Raw genomic sequence first — 17,676 nt, forward strand, 5'->3', positions numbered from 1 at the left:
TCTTTCTTTCTTTCTTTCTTTCTTTCTTTCTTTCTTTCTTTCTTTCTCCTTCCTTCCTTCCTCTCTCTCTCTTTCTCTTTTCTTCCCTCCTTCCTCTTATCTCTCACATATCTGTTTGACCATATATAGATATTTGTATGTTTGTCTGTATAGTGTTTATATGTATATAACTATATATACATGCACACATTATATCAATCAATAAGTATTTGTTGAGTACCTACTATGTGCCAGACACTGTCCTAAGTGCTGTGAATACATAAAGAGGCAAAAGACAGTCCTTGCCCTCAAATATATATTCTTGAGACATAGTATTGGATCTCAAATATGTGGGCTACATTACTCCCTCCAGTAAGAAGCTCCAAATTCTATTTCTCATGTTTTGGCAAGGTGGTACCAGATAGGCTGACAAAGAATGTGGGAATAGGATTCTAGGAAAGGAATGTTATTGGTACAGAATGCTAGTAGGGTGCCCAGAACTGCACCGAAAGCCAGAAGCCTACAGGTCATAGCAATGGCAAAGGGACATGAAGCCCATTGAGGAAAGTGAGATTTAACTCACCAGAGATAGAACATGTGTGGCTTGCAAGGCTGTATTCAGTGTCAGTGACTCTGCTGAGAAAGCCCACAGAAGTATCTCCTGAGATAGCTCCCAGGTGGGGACTTTGGAAATCACAGGAAACAGCAACAGGCAGTGAAAAGTGACAAGTAGTGTCAAATACTGTGGTATCCTAGGACCCAGAACAGGCCAGGCCAGACAGGCTCCACAGCCCCTAACACAATGTCCTGAAATGGCAGATAAGGCCCTGATGATCTAGCACTTTGAGTCTCAATGGTGGGGGTGAGGGGGGGAGAGGGGTCTAATTCCAGGAGGTGGATGTCAGCACAAGAACACAGGGGTGAGACCAATCAGGGCCAGCCACCACACACAAAACCACCCAAAAGCACAGTGTGGAGGAGGGGTGTCAGAGCCTGACCCTGGTACAAAGTCTTAGTATAGAAACTAAAGCTGAAGTAAATCAATGAAAACAACAACTAATATTTGTGGACAGATAGATAGATAGATAAATAGATAGATAGATAGATAGATAGACAAAGAGATATACATACACATATATTTATTGATATATTGCTTATATATTATGTACATATAATTTATAAATTATATGTTATGTATATGCATATATGTGTGTGTGTATACTATATATACATATACATATATATTATATATACACACATATACATATATTCTATCCTGAGTCTTAAATGTATGGGTAGAGGTAGAGATATACAAGAAGCAGCAGCAAAAGACAAAGGACAAAAATGAACTTTCCACAATCCAATAAGAAAGGCAAAAAAAAAAGAATTAAAAGTGTTGGATGAAAGAACTGGAAGGAGAATTTAGTTTAGAAGATACAGTTTAGAAGATGTAGTGAAAACCCTTGTTCAGGCAATTGAATCCTTGAAAACTAGAGCAGAGAAAACAGAATCTTTCCATGAAACAGAAAAGTTGAAATAAATTCAAAAAGCAGAAAAATAGAAGAAAATGTAAGTTATCTGCTTTTTTTAAATGCCAGAAAAAGTAGTTGAAGGAAAATTTAAGAATCATTGGAAAACATAAATGAAAATTGCTCAGATATATTAAAACAAAAGTGAAAGGTGGAGGTGATCCACTGATTACCTCCTGAAAGGGCCTCCCAAAAGAACAATCTTAGGAATAAACAAAATCCAGAGCTTCCACATCAATGAAAAACAAATAGTGAAAGAATCTAGAAAGAAACAGTCTAAGAATCAAGGAAAGACAAAATCATACAGCACCACACTAGAAGCTTGTATTATAAATGAGGAGAGAATGAGGAATGTAATATTCTAAAATGCAAAAGAGTTAGACTTACAAACAAGAAAAATTTATCCTGAAAAACAGTAAAGTTACATGGGGGAAAATGTAGCATTAATGAAATAGAAGACAAATATTTTTGATGATAAGACCAGAGATGAGTAGGAACTTTGAAAAGATAAAAACAGGTCCAAAAAATCTAGAAAGGTAAATTTACTTGAACCTTTAAAAGGAACTGTATGGTGATGTAGGGCTCACATTCTAGTGAGGGAGAAGAAACAAGCATCCCTTCAGAATCCTGTCTTCAAAGCCTATGGAAGGAATTAAATAAAAAAAGAAAGATCAGTTATATATAGATAGATAGATAGATAGATAGATAGATAGATAGATAGATAGATAGATATACATATATATATGTATATATGTATGTATGTATGTATGCATTGAAAGAAGAGAGAAGAGGGGATGGAGTTGCTATTTCTCATAGCTAGCAATAGAAGTTCTTTTTCAGTCCATTTAAACAATCAATATCTTCATCTATAGTGGGCCATCACCCTACATTTTTCACTAGTGATTTTATTTTGATGGCACTGTTCATTTTCTACCTCAAAGTGCTCAAATTCCATTTGAAAGCTGTGTTTCTTCATACACGTTTTAGCACTTTTTGTTAAACCAAAGTTCTTTTCCTTTAAGTACCAAAATATGCATCAATAGTAAAAGCAATATTTTAAATCTTTTCATAACTGATTTGTCTCTTCTTTTATGCAAATAACAACTACCACCACCAAAAACCTTTTCTGTCCCTCTTGGTACTAAATTAACAGAGCAGTGCCTTAAAAGGTCTGTATATCACACAATGATATGAACACTCTCTCTCGATGCAGCAAATGGTCTTTATGAATTGCTTTGGCTAAAATGAATTAGCAGTGTCCTAGTTATGAGCTTTGTCAAACCAACAACATATGTGCTTATATGGCAGGCCTGTACTTGAAACTTTTTCAGTATGTCAGAACTTGTTAGAAATTATGCCATAGCATAATTTTCAAGGCCTGAAGGTCATCTCCTTCTCATGATGAGGAAATCAGAACTGTCCTTTAAGGAAGATTATATTAATCTTATGGGACACTTTTTCTGTAAACTAAAAGTACCCAGTATAGTCTTACAACCATTTCACCTTTAGAAAATCTTCAATGTTGCCCAAACTATACATCTTTCCCAAATGTAGCTCATAACCCTTTTATACCTTCATTGATGCATTTCTTGAGTTTCTGTCCCCCTCCCAATAATTATCTTTTGCTAACCTTCTCATGATAAAAAGTTGAGCTAATCCTTGGGATTATCCTAAAACCCTTATGGAAAACTTTCTGACTTGCTCACACTCTACTAGCATAGCCCTCAACTAACCAGCTTCACCTCTGCATCTTCTGGTGTTTATATTCATAGTTTCAACAAAATGGATGATCTATTACACGACATATTTATGCATCACTCTAAGATTTTTAAAGTATTTTCCTTCCAACAATCCTGTGAAAAAGATGCTCACTCCCTCCAACAAGGCAGATCAGTAATTGCTTTGCACCTTGCAGGAAGCACTGAGACATTAAACAACTTGTCCTGGGTCAGAGTCTGGATGTGACAAATAAAGAACTTCATCTTGGATCTTATTAACTCCAAGACTAGTTTTGCATTCACTACACAATGCTGCTTTTTATGGAAATATGAGTAAACATATTAACTACTTAAAAATTTCTCAACATCAGTTACACTGAAAAATGAAAAAATGAAATACAGGAGCAGTCTTTTGAGTCAGGGTCTTTAGGTTTAATTCTCTCTTTAGTGAATGCCCAACTATCTTTTTGAAATACAACAACTTCATTGATTATTCTGGCTTCTGTATTTTTCTGATGTAAAATTGAAAAATAATATTTCTTATTAAAAGCTTACATCTCTTCCACTAACTAATCTAGTGTTCTAAATAGTATAGGTGTATAAGAAAAGTTTAAAAATAGAATTAGAATGAAATATTACAACTCTCAAAAACAACTAAAATATCCACCCATTTATGACTTTCCTATAATAGAAGACAAATGAAAATCTACTGCCTTCATGATTTATTTCCCCAGAAGCCATATGTACTCCTTTACTCACTTTTATGATTCTACTTACCAGAGTACAATGAGTGGGGCATGGCTGCAGTCGTGCTCTGCAGTGATTTTTGAGCCCAAGAATATACAATCTGACACTGCTTCCATTTCTTTTCTGTCTATTTGCCAGGAAATGATGGCACCAGTTGCCAAGATCTTAGTTTTTTTAATTTTATATTAATCTTCAGACCATCTGCATTACATTATTTTTTTTCACCTTCTCCCCTCCTCCCCATTTGCTTCTCTTTTCTTCTTTTTTCACTTTAACTCATGATAGGATTTGGGCCATTAGTCCTTGTCTGATATTATTTTAGTTTCTATAATCTGTATTATTCCCATGTTTATGTACACACACAGTAAAGAATAGTCTATATTCATTATTCATTCACTAGGAATAGAGATTTTTTTAGAGATTTTTTTTCAGGATATGTTGGCAAATGTTTTGCTTTGAATGACTTTTGAACTCTATAGACACTGTTTGTCATGTGGTAATTTAGAATGATCAGATGTTTTTTATCTTCTAGTAGGATGGGCAAAAAAATAGCATGTGGGCAGCATAAATGACTCTGGTGAAACTCAAGGGACATTTAAAAGAACAGTGATCTTCAACAAAGTTTATTCCTTCAAAGTGAACAGCTTCCTTTTGAGAATTCCAGAGCAAAGATGAGATGAGTTCATTTAAACTGAATATTGTTTAGTCAAGAATACTTTTGAGAATGCTAGGTGGGGCAGTGGATAGAGTGCAAGACAGGGAATCAAGAAGACCCGAGTTCATATTGGGACACACATGCCTATTGATTGGGCGTATCATTTAATGTTTCTAAACTTGTTTCCTTGTGTGTAAAAGAATGTTAATAATGCTGATGTTACTCACCTTGCAGTTTAGTGAAAGTACTTTGTGAACCATAAAATGCTTTATGAATGTGAGCTATAGCAATAATTCCTTCTCATACATTTGCAAAAGATTTGTAGTTTCATGTGCAATCATCTTTTTTTATTATACTATGTTATGGAAATGTTTGTTTTATTTCATAAATTAAAAAATATTTTTTTTAAAAAAAGAAAGAAGAGAGGCCTAATTAAGTACTAAGAGTCATAGCTGTCATCAAAAATTTCATGGAAATCTCTCAAATATAGATGTTTATATGTTATATAGTAAGTAAACACTTATTAATCTTGAAAGGTACAATTTACCTTTGGTAAAACCAGGTGATTAAAAATTTTTTTAAAAATTGAAAAATTAAAAAACACATTCTTCCTACACTTTCCTCCATATCTTCTAAATTAAATATTTTCTATCCTTCCCTTCTTCTTTCTATGTTTCACCTCCTTTTCTATCTTCCACAGAACTCCATATTCTTATCAATACAACATGCTAAAATGTGGCATTTTAATCCTCTTCAGTCAATTATTTTTTTATATCCTCGCCTCCCTTCTCTTTTCTTCTACTGATAAGAATTCTCTTCAACCCTTTCATTTTTCTCTTTATAACATGATAGGATTTGGATGTATAGTCCTTGATTCATATCATTTCAATTTGTAGAATTGACAACACACACACACACACACATACACCATGGATTAACAAAGAATTGACTATTCATTATTCATCCATTGTGAACAGAACATTTTTAAAGGATACATTCATAGATGTCTAGCTTTGAATGACTTTAAAGGCTATAGAAACATTTGGTCATGTGATAGTTTACCTTAACCTCTTGGAGTTTTCCCTTCTGGTAGGCTAGGCAAAAGAAAATATTCTGGCAGTACAAACGAAGCTGAAGTAATGCAAAGTGCATGAAAAGCAGAAAGTGATCTCCAGCAAAGTTCAGTCCTCCAAAATGAACAGTCCTATTTTGATGATTCCAGAGCCAAGAAGAGGTGAGTTCATTATGATAGAGTGGGGAAGAATACTTTTGAGGCCTCTAGGTTGGGCAGAGGATGGAGTGCTGGACCTGGAGTCAGGAAGAACTGGGTTTACTCCACTAATTGATACTTGTTAAATATGCGGCTCTGAGCAGATCTTTCAATCTTTCCAAGCTTCTGTTTCCTCATCTGTAAAATAAGAATAATAATGACACCATCCATATCACAGTTGTGAAAAAGTCATTTTGGGAACCTTAAAATGCTCCTCCTCATGTAAGTTTACAAATATGGGCTTTCATCCCCCACAACCTTATTCTTCCTTTGTTTTTATGAGGGGGGGAGGCAATCAGGATGAAGTTACTTGCTCAGGGTTACACACCTAGTTTGTGTATGAGGCCAGATTTGAGTTCATGTCCTGCTGACTCCAGGGCCAGTGCTCTCTATTCACTATGTCAACTAGCTGCCCCTAACCTTATTCTTCCTGCCCTTTCTGTCCTTCTGTATGACCTGTGCTGAATGTTTTCCAAGCAGTCCTTCCTCCTTAGTTTGACCTCCTTTCCTATCTTCCTCAGAGCTTCATATTGTTGTCCACAAATCTGTCTGCAATAAAGTATTCTTATTGTTAGTATTCCATGATTCTTTTATCTTCTTCTCTTCTCTTCCCTTTTCCTTTATTTTTATTAATATGAATTTTTTCTATTCTTTTCCCCCACTTTAACCCATGATAGGAGTTTGACCTTGCCTAATATTATTTTAGTTTGTGTTATCTATATTGCACACATATACATACATCATGGGATAATGAAAATTTTTGTATTTATCATTCATCTACTATGAATAGAGAATTTTTTCAAAGGAAATATTTGTAAATGTCTTGCTTTGACTGACTTTTAATATCTGTAGAAACATTTAGTCATGTGGTAGTTTACTTAAACCTTAATGGAGTTTTCCTTTATAGTAGACTGGACAAAAAAAGGCAGTTTGAAAGTGCAAATAAACTTACTGAAAGTTGAGGAGCATTAGAAGAGGAAAATGATTTTCAGCATAATTCACAACTACTTAAAATGAGTAGTGCTATTTTGAGGAATCCAGATCCAAGAAAAGATGAGTTGTTGTTTTTGTTTTTTTTTTACATTGAGTATTGGTTATCTAAAAATACTTTTGAGGCTGCTAAGTGGTGCAGTAGATAGAATGATGAACCAGGATTCAGGAAACCCTGAGTTCATATCCATCCTCACACATTTATTAGCTATGTGACTCTGGGTAAGATATTTAGCCAAAGTGTCAATTTTCTTATCTGTTGAATGGGGATAGTAATGTTGATATTACCCATTTCACAAAATTATTGCAGGGAAAACTCTTTGGAAATCTTAAAATACTTTGCAAATACAAGCAAAAACAATAGCTCCTGCTCGTGGTTTCCCACATAGACTCCCCACTCAAACCCTTTTTCATCCTGCCCTTTCTTTTCTTCCATATTTCCTATGCTAAAAATTTTCTTTTTTGACCTGCTTCTTCCTGCACTTGACCTTTTCTCTTTTCTTCAGAACTTTACAGTCTTGCCCATTTATATCTGCCTAAAATATGGCATTCTGATTGTCTATATTTCCTCATTTTTTCACACATTTCTCCTCTGTTCTTTTTTTTTCTACAGGTATTAATTTCCTTCTATTGTATCTTTTATCACTTTTTCCCATCATAGAACTGGATGATTAATCTAAGCTTGGCATTATTTCAATTTTTATAATCTATATTACATACATAGAAACACAGACACACATCCTACATATAGGATGGATTTTTAAAAAAGCATTGTCTATATTCATTATTCATCCACTATGAATAGTTTTTTTATAGGATACATTTATAAATTTCTTACTTTGAGTGATTTTTAAAGTCCATTTATTACCTAGTCATATATAGTGACTTCATGGTCCTTTTTTACTTCCAGTGCATTGAGTAAAGGCAGACAGTTTGATGTAAAAAAAAATGAACTTGTTGAAGCTTAAGCAGCATTAAAAGGGGAAAGCAATCTCCAGCAAAACTCACGATTTACAAACAAGAAGTCCTATTTTAAGAATGCCCCAAGATCCAAGAAGGGTTGAGTTCTTTTATACTGGGTGTTAGATATCCAAGAATGATTTTCATGCAGCTAGGTGGAGTAATAGAGTACTGAACATGTAGTTATGAAAAACTCAATCATCAGATCTATAATCTCTCATCAGATCATCACACAAATCTATCATCAGACACTTATTATATATGTGATTCTGGATAAGTGTTTCAATGTCTCTAAGCTTTGGTTTCCTCATCTGTAAATTAAGGATGATAGTATTGATATTGCCTGCCTCACAGAGTTGTTGTGGGGAAAGCACCTTATAAACCTTAAAAAACTATACAACTGTCAACTATGACAATAGCTCCTCCTCTTCTGTTTGCAAATGTAGGCTCCCCATTCAGCTCATTATCAATTTTCCTATCCCTTTTTTCACTCCCACACCTCTGAAATTAAATGTTTTCAATCTTGCCCTCCTTCTACTGGGTTTAATGTAATTTTTGATCTTAGTTGGAGCTTCGTGTTTTTGTCCACCAAATTTCCTAAAATATTACATTCTGATATTCTGCATTACATTATGTTTTGACCTTCCCCTTCTCTCTCTCTCTCTCTCTCTTTCTCTCTCTCTCTTTCTCTCTCTCTCTCTTTTTCTCTTTCTCTTTCTCTCATATTCTCTTCCACACTTTCATTTTTACTTTATTCCATAGTAGAATTTAGACCTTTAGTCCTTCTCTGGTATCATTGCAATTTGTATCTCCATTACATACCAACATACAACATATACACACCCAAATGTACCAATGTGCACACATCAGGATATAACAAAAAGAATTGTCTTTATTCATTATTCATCCACTGTGAATAGAATGGACACATTTGTAAATTCCTTACTTTGAATGACTTTTAAAGTCCATAGAAAGATTTTATCATATAGTAGGTAGTAATTTTATGATATATTTTCCTTCCAATATGATGATTAAAGGAAGAAAGCTTGATGTCCAAAATGAACTTAGTAAAACTGAAGCTTCATTAAAAATGGAAAATGACCTCCAGTAAAGTTCACAACTTGAAGATCAGTAGTCCTATGTTGAGGATGCCAAAGCCAAGGAGAGGTGAGTTCTTTATGTTGACTATTGTTTAGCCAAGAATACTTTCTAAGACCTATAAATGGGGCAGTGGGTAGAGTGCTGGACCTGGAGTCAGAAAGAACTTGGTTGAAATCCACCATCAGATACCTATTCAATGTGTGACCTAGACTACACTTTTAATCTCTCAAAACTTGTTTCCTCATCTGTAGAAGAGGAAAAGTAATAGGGTACTGTTCACATCACAGGATTGTGAGGAAAGCTCTTTGTAAATCTTAAAATGTTATTAAAAGGTGTACTAAAACAATAGCTCCTCATCTCAGTTTGCAAATATAAGCTCACTCTCAGTAGCTTTATTCCTCCAACCCTATCTTTTCTCCCATGTCTCCTATACTGAATATTTTCCAACTTGACCATTTTCTTCCTTTTTTGACCTTTTTTTCCCTCAGAGCTTGATATTCTTGTCCATAAAATTTGTCTAAACATGACGTTCAAATGATCTGCATTGTTTTTTCAGTTTCTTTCCTAATTTCCAATTTTTCTACAGATTTTAATTGTTACTTTCTATTTATTTTTGCTATTTTACAGCATGATAGCATTTTGATCTTTAGTTCTTGTCTGATATTTTTTCAATTTGTATGATCTGTATTTTACTCACACACACACACACACACACACACACACACACACACACACACACATCATGGGATGGCCAAAATTATCTGTATTCATTATTCATCCATTGTGAGTAAAGACATTTAATTATCATTGCAAATATTTTCTGTGAGTTTGATTCAATGAACTGATTTAGCTGTGAGTCTCCAGGATCCAAGGTACCAGTGCCACTGCCATCTACAAAAAAGTACATTCAGAAAAATATAGATATTTAGAGAATTGACTAAAAAGTAGTAATTCACAGATTGGCTTTTATAAACACATAAATTTTCCTTTTGGTTATAGTGTGGCCTCCATAACTAATACATGTGGATTCAAAAGTAGAGGCTAAATCACTAATATTAGTTTCTACCATTAAATAGGCAGTTTCACCAGGGAGGGGGTATTGGGCCAACTACATCCTTTGGTTGCATTGGATTTTACACTGGATCAATCCATGAATATTTAGTATGGAGCACCAATTATGTTCAAGGCATCATGCTTGGGATACAAAAAATAGAAAAGATACTATTTCTACATTTATGGAACATTCTAGTTATGGTTCCAAGAAATATTTATGTAAAATAATAATGAATAATACAAGGCCCTACATGTTGGGTCAAATAAAAGATGAAGATCATAAAGCTACCACAGCCTACTGGAAGCTAAAGGAGAGGAATAAAAGATTACTTTGGGCTAGGTCATAAAGAGAGCCTTTATAGAAAAAAAAATTAGGATTTGAATTGAACCTTGACATTTTAGATAGGATGAGGGGATGGGGAAATTCTGTCAAGGAAAAGGCATGAACCATATGGGATGTTGAACCATATTTGTTGCATGAGACAGTCCAATTTAATAAAACATAAGGTGTCCACCTAGTGAATTAGCATGAGATGAATTTGCAAAGGTAGGGTGGTTGGGACATGATTGTGGAACACCTGAATAAGGAGTTTGGACTTTATTCTATAGACAGGATATGAGGAAGCCATTAGAGGCCCTTTGAGCAATTAAGTGACATAATAAAACTGGTGTTTTAGAAAGATGATCTAGAAGCAATATAAAAAAAATGAATCAGAAAGGGGGGATGACTTGAAACACAGACCAATAAGGATGCTGTTGTAATAGTGTTGATGTAAGAGAATATGTACCTGATTTCTATGGTGACAACAGAATGCAAAGGAAGAGCAATAGATATGAGCAACTAATTAGATATTGAGGATGATATAAACACAACTGTAAATAGATTCTTAAGAGGTAGGAAATATTTCTACATACTCTTTTCAATATCTAATACAATATGATTGGGAAAATATCATGTTTTATTCAAGAAGAGCAGGGGACTTGGTCCTTGGTGGGATTAAGATTCCAAAATTGGCCATGGTACAGAATAGCCACAGTCTATTATCCTATGAAAGGACTCTCCATGAAAGGTGCAATGCCTAAAACAACGAAAAATTTGAAGAAAATGATACCAGGCTTATGATATCATTGGTATAAGGAAATTCCAAAAGAGGATCATCCCTTCTATAAATATAGCCCCTGTCATCCACTTCTCTGCAAGTCTTGAAGAATGCATTAGAGCAATAGAAAGGAAGTCACTAGTCCAGAGTTACACAGCTAGTATGTGTGAGAATCAGGACATGAACCCAGGTATTTCTGGTTCTAAGTCCAGTTCTCTGTCCAAAGTACTATAGTACTTCTCATGATGCAAAGATCTTGTCAAACAGAATAGTAATATTACAGGGATAGGAAAGGGATAGTCAACCTCATCTCTTGCAATAACCTTAGTTTCAATTTCTTAATAAAAACTATATTGACTACAAGATATAATTATCCGTCAGAACCCTTGGGAGGTCTAACACAACAGTTAGGGAAAAGAGCTAGAAGTCTATTACTCAGAAACTGTAACATGAGTCAATAATCAGGCTCCAATATATGTAAAGAAGGCAGTTATTAACTTTCAGTTGCAATACATGAGAGCAAAGGAGTTATCTAGGAAAGATCCACTGTACATTAAAGAATGTAGCAAAAACCCTCCCAGAAAATAAAGGATGAAATAAGAATGAATAAAAATTCCTCCTGACTTCTAGGTCATGTGATTTGACATTTTATCTGATCCTGACAACTTCTTAAACCTTTCCAAAATGAGAAATATGCACCAAAAATAAAGCAATTTCAGCTATCATCATGGTTCAGGATACCAAGAACCCAAAGAAAGGTTAAGAAAAACCCATGAGAGAATACCTACCTTGAGCTCACTTAGTATCTCTTTCCCACTCCTACCTACCACACTACCAGCAGCAAGGCTTCATGAGCCAACTTGATCCATGCATTTACATCAAAAGCCAACCTCAGACCCTGGTCTCCTCTCCCTCTTTCTAGTCCTTTGGAGATCCATAATTTAGTCTGTGGAAGATTTCTGGGGCCTTCATGGAGAACTCCATGGCAACACTCTGTTCTACAAAAGATCTCTCTAAGAGAGTGGAAGAACAGAGGAAATGGGAAGACACATATCTGGGCTTGAATTAGAGTTCAACCCCACACTGATACCCCTCTTCCCAGAACCTAGGAAATCTAAACCCCAAAGCAGAGAAGTCAACCCTGGCTATAGTGCTCTGTCTTCTTGGGTCAGAGAACTGACAAGCAGAGGGAATGGGACAGGATATTGTGGGGTGGGGGGAGGGCAGAGGAGACTGTAAGCCTAAGAGAAGAGTCCAGCAACCAATTTGGGTTAGTACTGTCCTGCTAGAAGTCACTTGTGGCAAAGACTTAGGCTGGGGAACTGTGAATTACCCAAAGTTGGAGGAGGTAGAGATGCTTTTAGATCAAATGCCAAAGGAAACTGCCATGAGGGAGGGTGATTCAGAAAGTGAGCAATGGGGGAAAGTAATGGGAAAAAGGTCTAAAATTACCAAAATCTCATGAGGAAGATAACTCAAAGACCTCAGACATAAGCAAATAAATCACAGGAAAAAAATCAACATCAGAAGGAAACAAGTTTCTATGAATAAATCCCACTAAAGCAAACAAATATGACTCAATACTGAATGAGACAGAGGACCCTGTGGAACTTGAGGAGCCAACATGCTGTTCCTAAGTAGATTAAATGAAAAATGAGAATTCTGAAAACAGAATTTATTGGCCTGCAGAGCAGAAATAATTGTTTAAATAGAAAAAAACTTGAATCAGTAATGACAAGTCTCACCAGAGAAACAAAAGAGAGAACAACATATTAAGAATATAAATACACAGAAGAGATAACAATATCAAAGAAAAAAAGCATTAAAAAAACCATGCTCTCAATTTAAGCAAAATATATTGATCTTGAAGACTGTATCCATAGATGAAATCCAACAATCTTAAATTTTCCAGGAGAACACAACTCAAAAGAGCTAAATATAATGTTAGATACCATAATGTAAAAAAAAAAAAAACAAGAAACATGTCCAGAACTTCTGAACACAGAAAATGAAATACCAATCAACCTAATTCATAGATCACCTCAAAAAAAAACAAAACTCCCATAGTGAAAACCTCTAAGAAACATTATGGTTAAATTTAGCAATTCAGTTGAGAAACAGCAAATTCTGCAAGTGATCAGGAGAAAGATCTCCAAATATAAAGGATAGGAAATTCAAATAATACCAGACTATTCTGTACATGTTAGAAAATGCAGGAGAAAATCTAATAATGTGTTCTGAAGAACAATGGAGCTCAAGTTGCAGTCCAGGGTACCTACTTGCAAATCTTAGCTTAATCAGAAATGAAAAAAGATGGATATTCAAGAATAAAAAGGTGTTTGAAACAATCTTAGAAAAGAAAACCAGAACAGAAGAGATTATTGGCCTCTCAAACATCTCAGACAACAGAAGTACAGGAGGGGTGAATAAATGGATCAGCTAAGGACAGCAACAGCAACAGACTAACAACAAGAGATTTCTTTCAAAATGTACATAAAGAGAGAGGGGTAAAAATAAAAGTGAGCTGGGGTAACAGTGGAAAGGCAGGCCTAGGGTCTTATGGATGTGATTGTGATACTCCACCTACTTTTGAATCAACAGTTTTTGTGGGACTATATTACAAAATGGTAAGATGCATGCAAAAAGGAGAGGGCAACTGAAGATAGAGGAGAGTGTATGATGTGTCTGGGTCAAACTGAGTCTTTGCAAAGAGTGAAAGGTGATCTCTTTGGTCTTTCATGAAGAGAAGAACCTACAAGGAAATATCTGAGAAGTAAGGGGAAAAGATTGAAAAGTAGAGGGGAGGAGAAATAGGTCTTATTTTGATAGTGGGAATGGGTTCCATTGATGAATTCTTCCATGGGTAAAAAAAGACATTGTGTAAAGAAAGATAGGGTCCATCTGCTGGGTATTGTCTGTGGGAATTTGGTGCTTAAAAAGACCACACCATCAATCTGTATTTTTCAAGGTTTAATGTTTATTCTTCTATATCCAGACTGTCAGCAGTTCTTGAATATATATATATATATATATATATATATAGGGTAAATATATTCTAAAACTGAAGATGCCTATAACAACCATGTTACTTGGGGGAAGGGAATTTTTAGAAAAGAAGAAAACAAACAAGTTTACTCAGAAAGAATGTGGTTCAAGTCTTTGGATTGAAAAATAAACAACACAACTCTCCCAAACTTTCTCCAGAGAATCTGTTCATTATGGAATTTCCAGAAAACTCCTTTTTTCTATCAAAGTGACTTAAAAATATTTAAGTCAAAATATTTAAAAAATCTATTGGTACCAAGATGCCATTAAGTGGCAATGATCAACCAGAAGAGAAGGAATGTCTGTAGATGTATGTAGCAGGATAGCATCTTTAGCTATTGGCTAATCAGTAAAAACCACGGATGTACTGGAATGTGCTATTAAAGGTAAAGGTGGGAGAGTATTGAAAACATTACCTGCCTTTTTGTGAGAGGAATTTCATGGCTAGGAAATTTTCTAACCAGTACACAAATTCCAGGACATATCTCTTTCTCTTTTTCAACATTAAAAATAACTGAATTTTTTAAAAAATCCTATAAGTAGATAGTCATCATAGGAAGTTACATGGTAAGGACCACACAAAAAAAACAAACAAACATCAAGACAATGCTATTGGTTCAATGGTATTCCAAGAAGCTAGAAAACCTGTTAACATTGAAAACCCTAGCAAAATACCACACTTGTTTATAAACCACCTACTTATATAAGACCATACTTCAAATAATTTTTCCCATTTTTTTCTTTTTTTTGCATGTTAAAATTAGAGAATTTCACATCCAGCCTTAAGCATTTTTTCATTTCTTTGCCAATCTTGTAACAGAGTATCTTGTTCCAGTTGATTTTGGTATGGGTTACTGAAAGCTGCTGGCGCAAGGCCTTGGATGTAATGTCTGACATTATCTAATAGTTCTCACAATCGAAGTCTGATATTCATTTTCAGCATGTTCTATGATTTTAATAAATTCCTTGGCAGTTTGTACATTTTCAATTACAGTTTGAATCCTGTACATCTCTGTGACTAACCAACTGAACATTGCCATCTTCATAGTAATGGACCTGAATCTTTAGTACTGCAACCACCTGAGCTGTAGGTAGCATGATGGGAAACTTCCACTCTAATCTCCAATGACCATTCCACAAATTTTTAGGTTGAAATTGGTGACTCTCAATACAGGCAATAACAGTATTCTGCCCATGTTTAATTTTAGCATAAACAGTACAAAAGCCATTGGAATAATGATCATTCACATAGGCCCTCAATGCATTGTCACAGGATTCCCTCCATGACTTCAGAGGTCCAATTATGTCCTCAGGTTGTGGGTCACTTGCTTCTTTCAATAAATGATCAAAATTAAAGGAAATTTTATTTCTCGGATCTAAAAATCTACCACTACCCAAGTCACCATGTACTGAAATTAAGACCTGATCATCATATCCTTCTATCTTCACTGGAGGGAATCGATCCATATTATCCTAGACAAATACATGAGTTGCCCCTTTTCAGAGAAGATTTTCATTGTTAAGTAGTAATCAGACACCATTAAACACTTCATTAAATTACCCTGGGGAAACATGAGTGATGAATTTGGCGGCTAATTGTACCTTCTCCTCATCTGACACCTGATCCTCAAAGTTGGCCATCTTGGGCTGCTCTGTGAAAAAATTTTCACAAGACTAGTTGAAGGGGAAGAGAGGAAGAGGGAATCTGCTTAACTGAGAGGAAAAAAGAAGAGAAGAATTAAATGACTAGATAAAAGCGGGAAAGTAAAAGAGTTTCTATTGTTTGTCCCTCCTTTTCAAAGAGGATCAGTGACATCATGATGTTGGGGTAATGAGTGATGTCTTGACTTCTGTGTAAACTGGATTTAAGTGAGGCAAAGTTTCACGAAATCATCAGCCTCACTCTTTCTTCCAAAGTCAGCAAAGTCCAGCAGCAAGACAAATTAAAGACAACTGTCAATGGCCTGGGATGCAGTGAGTGACCTTGGCAGATATCTGACCAGGCTCTAAGTGCTGCACAGTGCCTGCTTCAACCACCTTCATGATCATTGAACCAAATTATTCTCATCTACCCATTTTGCTTAGGGAAGTCTTCACAAGCTTGGGGTAGACATCCTCCTAACTCACTTATGTTTTTGAGGCCTACCAGTTACCCTCAACCTGGTCTAGCCCATTTGCCAAGATCACCTGGCACTGGAGTGTGGCCACCGTGCATGCTATAGCTTCTTGCAACCACAGTTTGGGTGGCAGGTAGACACCAAAGGTGGATGAGCAACACTTAAAAGAGCTCAGCAAACCCTCACACTAAAGGTGCTAGTCCTCCCTGAACAACTTACACACCCCAAAAAGTTAATGACTCTAGTAAGCAAAACTCTAAAAGGAAATGGGTAACAATGGGGAGGAGGTGATTAGAGGGAAGGGAAAGAGAGGCAGTGAGAATAGGGGCCACCTTAAAAGAAGATTAAACTAAAGTAACTGAAGAGATATCACACTTAGTTTATAGAAGAGGGAAATCATTGCTTAAAAAATAGCAATAGAGACAAATGAAGGAAAGTAAATACAACTTCATAAACAAATGTGAATGCATTAAACAATCCAATAAAACAAAAAGGGGAAGAGTAAAAGATTGAATAAGAAAAATCCTATAATCTGCTCCTTATAAGAAACATATTTTTAAAACAAAGACATTAACAGAAAATAAAACTGAGAGGATAGAAAAAATTACCATGTGTAAAGTGAATCCAAATAAGCAGGAGTTGTAGTCCTTTTAGTAGACAAAGAAAAAAATTCAAAAATTAAGAGGGATAAACAAAAAAACTACATTATACTCAAAAGAACCATAAACAACAAACTAATATCAGTAATAAATGTATATGTTCCAAATACCTTAGCATCCAAATTCATGAAGGAAACATTAACTGAGCTACAAGAACACAGAGGGTAATAGAATAGTGAAGGGAAACTCCAATTTCAGTTTTGGACAAATCCAACAAAAAGATAAATAAAAGAGAAAACACAGAACTAAAAAAAATGCTAGAGAAACTAAAGCTAAAAAACTTATGGTATCTTCAAATGAGAATAAAAAAGAATCTATGTATTTTTCATTACCATATGGAACTTTTTTTTAACGAAAATTGAACATTTATTAGTGCACAAAGATATTTCAAACAAATATACAAAAATAGAAATAGTTAATCCTTTATGGACTATAGTGTAATGAAAATAACTATTGGATTCAGGAACCACATACAAAAGACAGAGACCCAAATGACCCAATACTCTAGCCACCTAGAGGCTCTATTGAAAATATATATATAAAAGAAGCAGATAATATTCCTCTCAGATTTTAGTCAGAGATATATTTTTGACCAAACAAGATATACAGGCAGTCACAAAATATAAATTAGAATAACTTTGATTAAATGAAACTAAAAAGTTTCTGCACATCCAAAATTAAGGCAACTAAGACAAGAAGCGAAGCAATCAAATGGGAAAAAGCTTGGCACCAAATTTCTCTAAGTTTTTAGTA

General features: G+C 35.0%; 1 pseudogene; it reads right to left on the bottom strand.

The window, feature by feature from the left end:
• LOC114031441 overlaps positions 1–15,788 on the bottom strand; it is a 27,797-nt pseudogene extending 12,009 nt beyond the window's left edge.
• Between the last annotated feature and the right edge of the window lie 1,888 nt (positions 15,789–17,676).

Source organism: Vombatus ursinus, unplaced genomic scaffold (assembly GCF_900497805.2).
Source record: "Vombatus ursinus unplaced genomic scaffold, bare-nosed wombat genome assembly UNPS02015175.1, whole genome shotgun sequence".
In the NCBI taxonomy this organism is placed as follows: domain Eukaryota; kingdom Metazoa; phylum Chordata; class Mammalia; order Diprotodontia; family Vombatidae; genus Vombatus; species Vombatus ursinus.